Source organism: Photinus pyralis, unplaced genomic scaffold (genome assembly GCF_008802855.1).
Source record: "Photinus pyralis isolate 1611_PpyrPB1 unplaced genomic scaffold, Ppyr1.3 Ppyr1.4_LG6, whole genome shotgun sequence".
NCBI lineage: Eukaryota > Metazoa > Arthropoda > Insecta > Coleoptera > Lampyridae > Photinus > Photinus pyralis.
The window spans coordinates 6,430,954-6,441,351 of NW_022170663.1; positions in this window are offsets into that span (position 1 = coordinate 6,430,954).

Here is a 10,398-nt window from a genome sequence, read left to right on the forward strand (position 1 = left end):
TATTTGGTTCGTTATGGTGTCGAGTCTTGTACCAAGGAAGGATTTTTTCTGCACCGCTTACAAAAAAAGTTATTGCAAAAAAAACAAAAAACCGTTTTTTACATGTTCCACACTTTTGCCGTTTATTAACGATCCTAGGGATCGTTTATAATTTTGCATTGCTATCTGTCGTCTGCCTGTTGGTCTGTCCGTCTGTTCCTTTGTCTGTCTGTCCATCTATCTGTCCGTATGAACGATAACTTTGTTTAGAAATGTTCGATCGCTTTTACATCTCCGTTAGTTATGAACTGAATTGCATGAAATTCAATATGGGTATAGCTTTAGCCATATAATACGCAATGCCAAAAGTTGAATCGAATCGACAGTGCCCTTTTTTCACATCTCGACCATTTATAAACCGAATTGCAAACTTTTTTACTTATAAAAGTATTTGAATGAAATTTGATACATAGGCACTTGGAATAAAGGAAAAACTAGCGCCAGTTTCAAAATTTTATTTTGCGCATGCGCAGTGCCAACTTTTTTATCTATGGAAGCATTTAAGTGAAATTTGATATTTAGGCGCTTGGAACAAGGAAAATCTAACATTAGTTTCAAAATTTAGGTTTGCGCATGCGCAGTTCCAACTTTCTTATTTAGAAAAGCATTGAAATGAAATTCTTCTCATAAACTGAAATTAAAGTAGCACGTCAACAATGGATTGCCCATGTGCAACGCTATCTTTCATATTTGTGGCCGGATTTTTACGATTTTAATAGAAGTTGCATCTTACAATAATGGGAAATGAATGCAAGTGGAAATGCGCTTTATGTAAATCGTTTACGATTACTTTTTAACTTATAGCACCTTGTCCCGAACTCTCCCAAACTGTTCTCACTTTCGTATGTACAATTTCGACCTTGATTTCTAAAGTTTTGTTTAAATTAAATTGGACGTCGATTATCTTAAAAATGTAGCAGCTGTCAATTTTATCTACCTACTACTTCGAACATAGGAGAATTATATTGCATACAAAATCCTATGTTCGCATTAACAAAAAATTCACTGTATATGATCTCCATCGACCGTACTTTCAAATAATCAATCAGGTTAAAGTGCATACTAATTACAATCCCGCGCGATTTATTAATGCTGATGAGTGATGACATTTTGAATTTCTCGCAGAACAAAAAATTAAGGGTTGTTAACTATAATAGACACATATTTCAAAATATCTCAAAAACTATAACAGCGCAAAAGTTAGTTTCAGCGGCGCATTTGAGCGCATAACTAAAGGGAACGTATAGCACTAAGAATGTTTAAAAAAGTGCACTTTTTTAAAACCATCAATTTAGCCCCACCCACCTTCTGTCTTTCGTTATGGTCATACGGTAGTGGCGCAAAATGTTAATCCAGTGGCGCAGTTTAGCGCATAACTACAGGCACAATTTGGAATCATCAGATATACCAAATTGCATAATGGGGGGGGGGCTGCTTGAACTTGAACCCCCCCAAATGTTTTTCAAAATATCTCAAAAACTTTAACAGCGCAAAAATTACTTTCAGCGGCGCGTTTGAGCGCATATCGAGCGCATTATTACATGGTAATATCATAATGAAATGTTTAATGGGGGGGGCCAACTTAACCGACCCCGTTCTGTCGCTATTTCAGTTCTGTAGTACTAGCTCTGGGTTGTGTTCTTTTGGGTGCTGTGGTAATTGGTATGGATCATAAGGAGAAACTGACAATAATTTGAGGATATATAGTATTATTTGAAGATACGAAAAAAAAGAGACTGTGGTCAAAACAGTGATTCCTGAAACGAAAAAAGTACCCTCTTGTGAGAATTAGAAACGAGAGAGTTTCATAATTTGCACAATTTATTAAAATATGTTCGCCCAGCTGTTGAGAGGAATGATACCCACATGAGGCAGTTACCAGTAGAGAGGGGTTAATTGCCACGCTCCAGTACTTAGCAACTTGAAGGAATTTTGAAGACCTAACATTCAGTTGTGCAATCTCCACAGTTTCTCGGGAAAAATACCTGAAACTTTCAAATAAACCACCTGCCTTGGCAGAATATGCTAGGAAATGGCATAAAATTATTTCATTAGTAGTTAGGTGTAGGTACTTGGTTGGTGGAGTAAGCACTACAATCTTTACCAGTGTCTAAATTGTTCCCCAAAAATGCGCATTTTGTTCGGGAATGTTAATATCACCGTAGTCTTCAAAATTCACTTTTAAAATATCACCAAAAGGTAACTGATCGGATTGTATTTGACTAACAGTTTCACCATCAGTTCTCGGTGTTGTTCCGCAATTTTGCTTGTAAAGTTACCCAAAAGATCATTCAAACCTTTAGCCAAAGAGTACTATGGGTACTCTTTGCTTTAGCACAATTTGCGCCTGCATTATATTCAAAGTAATTTAAACAAAATATTTTTTTCAATGACTCTTTAATTGGAGTAGGATTAGTCGCATTTCCATTTTGATTTCTTAAATTTCCAAACATATTTTCAAGAAGTTTCTATTTTGTGATTCTACAGTGAGTTTTTTTTAAATGCGAACATAGGAGATTACATGCAATGTAATTTCCCTGTGTTCGATTTTTAAAAAAACACATCAATCTATGAGGTGTGCGCGGTTCACCTTCCCAAATCGCGCAACTTGTGTGACTATGAACAGCAACTCTAATAGTCTTTATGATGAAGAGCACTCGGTAAGATTTCTTTAAAGAAGCCATGTGAGGCCACAGCAACTTTAGGATACATTTTTCTGAAACTTACGATAACTTGACCTCACAGGCCACGCACTGACACCACAACTCATTGTGAACCAACCTTCAATTATTTGTAGGTCATGTGCACCTGTTATTCTACTAATTTGATCTATTCAATACATAAATGATGAAAATAAGAAAATAAATACCGATAACAATTACAATAATGTTCGAAGTGTCCTCCTTGACATTCTAAGCAATAACCTAACCGATTTCGTAATTAAATTGGACGACGGTATTTTTAAAAATGTGACAGCTGTCAATTGTATCTACTACTCATTTGAACTACTCAATAGATTGATGTGTTTTTTTTAAAATCGAACATAGGGAAATTACATTGCATGCAAACTCCTATGTTCGCATTTAAAAAAAATTCACTGTATGTCCGGCAAACAAATCCGTGAAACGACTATACACGTGCGGATTTGTCGGGCTCGCTGTCCGTGCTCGTCGTCCTGATCGACGGATGGCGAGCAAGATATGTACGCCGAACAAGCGGATACACACATACGAATTGATACGGATTTGTCCCGCGTACATGTCCGCCGTGCAGATCCGCCGTACATATCCGCATGTGAATGGCACCTTTTAGTTTAAGGGTAGCTTAAAATCCATGGCAACTACTGTCGCAATAATCGTTGCCATGGATTTTAAGCTACGCTTAAGTTCCGCTTAAGTTTGTAGGTGCAAACGGCCATTAGTGTTTTCAATTTATCAAGAACCTGAAACCATTTGTAAAAAATCAAAACTTTTTTAATTGTAGAAATTGCAGAAGAAGCTATCTAAGCGACATTACGGGCATAAGAGTGACAGTGTTAAAATGTACAAAGGTGACATCCTGTACCAAGGTCTAAATCATGCAAGACATCTGCTCAGTCCCCTTGACCAAGAGAGTGCAAAACAACCCTCGCAACTGATCTAACTAAATTAATGTTTAATAGCTTTTTTATTATACCTGAATCACAATCTCCGTTTTAAACACTCAAATGCGTGCGAAAAAAGGCCTTTAAAACACACGTGCTTTAAAGTTGCTAAGTAACGATACTTCAAGTATGACTTTTGAAACTGTGATTTGGGCGAAATAAAAATCTTCCTAAGTCGCTTTCTGTAAATGCAGAACATTTCTTTGGCTTGTACCTATCCTTTGGTTGAAGCTTTTACAAACGCGCGTAATTTAGGGTATGCTTCCAAATCTGTTCCACTTTTTAGTCCCAGCAATAAGTGAAGTTTTGAATGAATGCACCAAAAGATAGAAGATTTAAATACCTTTGACATTTCCTTCATATATGCCAGCATTATCGATGCATTTAAGACTTTATTCGTAAGTAACTTCCTATTCATCCATGGAAACAACTTTTCATATGATTGATAATAGGCTTTACTGGATTGAGATTTTACACCTACCAACGTTTGTTTAGATTTTACAACAAGCGATTTAATGGACGGTGTATTATCTTTTTCAACGGAAATCGTTTTATTCACAAAGACGACGATTTTTATAAGCAAACGTCAAGTGACATTTCAATGGCAATCGTGAAATTACGAACACCCAGCCCACTTAATTAGACATGTATTCGAGTATAACGTCAATATGATTTCATTGAATTTCCTATTTTTAAATTATACTGCAGGTATAATAAAAAATACTATAAGATACACGTGTATAATTGGTCTTTAAAGCACTTGCAACGTTAAAGGCACTCCGCTTTGCGTCGTGCCCTTAAACTCGTTGCGCGTGCTTTAAAGACTTGGTTATACACTTGTATCTTAATATACTATAAAACTAGCATCTAGTACCAAAAATGTATAGTGGTGATCGAATTGAAAAAACCAAGGCTTAAAACTGAAAACGAGATAATAGGTATCTTCAGTATTTGCATCGGGGCACCTCCAGTTCTGCCCTCTGTCTGCAGCTACAACAATAACGTCTTCCGCAGATACTTTTTACTGGTAAACCCAAGATCCGGATCATCGAGTATATTTCTACTTAAGCCGCATCTATTATTAGTGTTACGTTCTCTGTTTTCGGATTATTGCGACTTATTTTAAAGTACTGATAATTTACGTATAAAAAACTTTAAAAATAGATTGTACTCGAGCCCTAATCTGGTTCATATATCACTTGTGATTTGAAGTAGAGATTCTACTTTCAATTCAGTTAGCTATCAAGACTGTGATTAGATAACTTTCCGATTGTTCCTGTACGACTTGACAGAATAGTGTTCAAAATTGGTGCGTATATACCTCTGATCTCCAAAACTACTCGGAGTTTTGCATACCTATCACTATCCTTTTTGGATACGTGTGTTAGTACTGACTCTGCATGTGAACAATTTTACCAGTACCTTTACGAATTATTGGATACATTTGTTCCTAAATTCAATAACAAATCTCCTAAGTACCCCCTTTGGTATACTTCAGAAATTAAGCGTGTTATACGTCTCAAGTTTTCAGCGCTTAAGAAGCTTAAGAAGCACAGAACTCTAGCACACTTGAACAATTACAAGAATCTACGTGCCAATCTCAGGATACTAATCAAGGCAGCTTACAAGAGTCACATTCGTAACGTACAAAATACCATCACTGTTGATCCCAAACGTTTTTGGAATTTTATTAACTCCAAGAGAGGCAGTTCTCGTATCCCGTGCAGTGTAACGTATAATGATGATAATTGGGATAGCCCTGAGGGTATTGTTCAGGCATTTAGTCAATACTTTGCAAGTGTCTACTCTCCACTAACTAATAGGGACGTTTCTGGCTGCTATGTGTCTAGCAATGCTCCTGATGTCTCAGTTGATTATGTAACTGTTGATGAAGTGTGCTCTGCTATAGAAAAGTTGAAAAGTGGTCGTACTTCTGGACCTGACATGATCCCTGCGTTTCTTATTAAAGACTGTTCTGCTGTGTTGGCTGTACCTTTAACACGTATCATTAATCTTTCATTAGCAACAAATGTGTTTCCTGATAGGTGGAAAAGCGCTAATATTACGCCTGTTTTAAAACACGGTGACTCTAGAGATGTCAAAAATTATCGACCTGTGAGCATTTTAAACAACTTCGCAAAAATTTATGAAATCGTTCTATATGCTAGGATATACCCGAATGTAAGAAGACATATATCAATCCACCAGCATGGATTTATGGAAAACAGATCCACAACTACCAACCTAGCGTGCCTATCGCACATTATATCTGAGAATATCGACAAACGCGGTCAAGTTGATGTCGTTTATACAGATTTTAGTAAAGCCTTTGATACCATTCCGCATGACATCATTATTGCGAAGATCCACAACTTTGGCTTCAACTATAATCTACAAATGCTTTTCAAGTCTTACTTAAGCAATAGATTTCAGCGTGTTTTATATAACAATTTTTCTTCTGATTTTGTGATGGTTACTTCTGGTGTGCCTCAGGGTTCAATTTTGGGGCCACTTTTGTTTATTTTGTATATAAATGACTTAACTGATATACTGAAGTGTGGTGCACTGTTATACGCAGACGATTTAAAACTATTCACGCAAGTGTCGTCTACTAGTGACTGTGACTTTTTGCAACAACAGATAAATAGTCTTGTGCAATGGAGTTTGACTAATTCTTTGCTACTGAATAGTGCTAAATGTAAAATAGTTAGCTATACAAAAAAACATTCGCCGATTGCTTATGGTTATATGCTTGATTCCTCTCAACTACTAAGAACTGATGTGGTGAAAGATCTCGGTGTTTACTTTGACAGTAAGTTTTCGTTTTCACATCATGTTACTGCAGTATCTCGCTCATCAATGTCTGCGCTTGGTTTTATATTTAGGAACTGTAAACTACTCCAAAACGTTGTAGCGCTTAAATCATTGTTCTTTGCTCTAGTTAGAAGTAAGCTTGAATATTGTTCACCAATTTGGTACCCTACAACTAAGAAACATAGACATTCCCTTGAATCTATTCAAAGGAAATTCCTCAAATTTCTTTATTATAAAGTGAATTACGTCTACCCTCCTAGAGGATACTCCCATATTGCATTGTTAAACCAGTTTCATGTCGCTAGTTTAGAGGCTAGAAGGTTAAAATGTAACATAGCATTTCTATTTAACATCCTGCATCACAGGACTGATGCTCCTGACTTACTGTACCAAATTAACTTTTTTGTACCGCCTTACCATTCTCGCAATAGTTTACCATTTCATCTCCCACTACCAAGAACTAACGTGTTATTTATGTCGCCGATTTTTTATTTATCTAGAATATATAATAAATTTTGCGGAAATAAGGATATTTTCAGTTCTGCTTTAAACAACTTACTAAGTTGCATTGACCCATTTATTTTGCATTAGATACTCTTAGTTATAATTGCATTAAATATGATTGTTGATTTTTAATGGGTTTTGAATCAATTTCTATATATACCTATATATGTATTGGTAGCTTAATTTATGTTATTTTGATGTGCCGTCTGTAGTATTACACAATATTGTCCTCTAATTGGAATAATTTTTGTTCTGTTGGGCAATTAAATATTATTATTAAATATTATTATTATTACATAAAAATATACGCAATTGATCGCCAGAATTTCTTTTTTCTCTCTTTGAACTAAAGTTCTTTGATTATGTATACATATGTCATCACGAAATACTAAAATTCAGTTCACCAACACATTTAACATCATTCAACAGATGGTAACATATTATTACAGTTTTGTGCACCAGAGGGCGCGAAGGAACTGATTTTTTCTGAAACTACTACAGAAACAACTACTTCTCTAAAACGGGTGAAGAAAATGTGATTTTCCTCTCTAGTGAGGAAAGGAAAAAGCAATTGCTGCTTTAATCTTAAAAATGACATTTAAAATTTAAACATAATTACAGGTATCTAGATTACTATGTGTCAAACTTCATTATTGCAAACAATAAACTGAAAACTTAAAAGTAACCAACACAAACAAATTTAAAAGCAACTCCACTCCTCTCCCATCTGTGAAAAATAACATTCCGAAGTCTCTCAGATCCAGTACATGAAATACATGGTTAGTTAGCCGGACCTCCTCCAATCCAGAATGTATGTAAGGCCCTCGATTCGGTAATTTTTAGACTAAAGTTGTATTTCGAGATGAATGCCGCGAAGTAATTTTGTAACTTCGGCATTTACCACTGCACTGGCGAAACAGTTAATGACATTCAAAAAATGCAGATCCATACACAAAAGTATTGAAGTGGCTAATGAGTTTAAACATTGGATGAGCATTAACAGCTGGCCAATCTTAAACAAATCAAAATAAGAAAGTGAAACAAGCAAATTCGCTCAAGGGTTACCTACCCACAGTTACAAGCAATTAAAGGCGATACAATTTACAATGAGGCCGAAGAATTACAATTACAACTAAGCATATTACCTTTTGTTACATACAGCACAAACTTAGGTAGGTACGCAAAAATTGAACTACAAATTTGTGCAATAAAACTGTACTCGCTGAAAGGTATGTGACACTACATTACACAATGAACCTATATGAATTCCAAAATGCAAAATCATCAAAGCTAAATAAAAACACTATTTCCTTCATATAGCAAGCTATCATTGTTTTAAAAGATGTTGAAGTAGGAATTGTGATACTGTTTCGAGCCGGTGTTTCTATATACACTAACGGTGCCCGTAGCTTCAAATTTTAAATCAGACATCCCAAACTGATTAATTGGTACCACGCATGGATTGAAAAACGCCTCTATTCTCGATCACTCCGACCATAACGGCGACATGGCAGCATTTAGCCTGACTGGTCGTCTTTTTGCACTCGAGGCATGTCCATGAACTTGGCAGGCCTACTACAGCAGACCATTGTTCTGCTTACTCATATCGTTAGTGTTTCGTTAGTGCACGTTAGTGCCGCTGAAGAAATCCTTAGTACCCAAAAGGAAACTTACTATTTTTAAAAAATATTTGTGGGCCTGCTAACTTCATGCCAGCAGACCCATTTGAGAAAATCGATTCAATCTTTACACTAGTTGAACTAGCAGCGTTAGTGCTCGTTAGTGCCGCCAATATAAAGGTTAGTGCTCAAAGTGTAACAGCTCAAAACGTTGTAAAAAAGGGTCTGCTAACTTCATACAGCAGACCCACATTTGTCAAATTGGCTCTGTCCTAATGCGAATTTGAAGCGGCTCGTTAGTGCTTCGCATGCGAACGTTAGTGCTGCAAGCGATCCACACCAAAAAGGTACCAAACCACCTCAAAATTAAACTTGACATATTGAGACCTGCCAAGTTTACGCCAGTAGACCAACGAACGAAATCCGTTTGATTTTCTACTTTAATCGACCGGTAAGTATTAGTGGTAGTTGGGGTCTGCTAATTTCATGCAGCAGACGCACATTTGTCAAATTGGCCCTGTCCTAATGCGAATTTGAAGCGGCTCGTTAGTGGTTCACATTCGAACGTTACTGCTGCAAGGGATCCTTTTGTGTCCTTTTGTGCACTAACGATTTCTTCAGCGGCACTAACGTGCACTAACGGAACACTAACGATATGAGTAAGCAGAACCATGGTCTGCTGTAGTAGGCCTGCCAAGTTCATGGACATCTCGAGGGCCATGTAAAAAAGCATCGCGACTGCTTCTCCACGATCATCGCCAATTCATTAAGTAACTCACCGAGGAGCCTCCCGTCTCGAGCTAGTGCTAAGCTATCCTGGATCTCCGAACACTGCAATTGGGGTCTAACGTGTCGTAGGAGACGATATCCTGAAGGCTTAAGGTGGAGCTCATACCTACTTGAGAAAGGGGCACGCGCACCGCCTCTGAATTCTTTTTGCTAGCAATGTGGTCTCCGATTGGGTCGACACCCTGACCTATTCGGGCGACTAAGATCACTCATCACTATAATCATCATGATCATGCTCCTTATGCATTCTCGGAGCCTAGGAGCACAATAGTCGCTGCTCATTTATTAGCTCACAACCTTCACGTAGGAGTCACTTACATTAAAAGGACAATTACGCCAAACTCACTAATACTTTCCATGACCTACTTAGGATCCCCTAGGATCGTGACCAGAGCGCGTACGCCACGTAACTGCCTTAAGGCCCTTGCACTCATCTATGTACAATCTCGCATACTTGCCCCCTCAGCTTGCTACATTTATCAAATAGGGGTTGCGTTAATATTTTACTTTTTCGTTAATAAGGACTACCATAAAGTATGGTTCTTACATATGTAACGAAGCACCCATTTTTCGCCCTTAAGTTCATACCCGAAGTTATGACCGCACTGTATATTTGTGAAGTCGACCAGCGTTGCTGAACACCCGGGTTCGAGTTTGTCGCTTCGTTACGAAAGAGTACCGGAATTTAATTATTTGCTCGAGGAGTGAGTTGTCTGTGTTTATATTTTATTGTACCGCCACTCAGCACATAGTTTTGTAATTAATTTATCTGGATTCAAACCGTTCAGGGAGTTTTGTTTTTTTTGCAGCCGCCGTAATGCTCTCTTGCCAGGGAAGATTTCAGCCCCGTTAATTTTAGATTCCCAGTGAAAACCAGGATAGAAATGAGTTACAAATCGATTTGTTTACTCGTTATCAGTCTTGCAGACATGCCGAGGTGTAGATATCAACAACAGTTGTTGCGTCGAAAAATTCCAATTAGACTAGGGG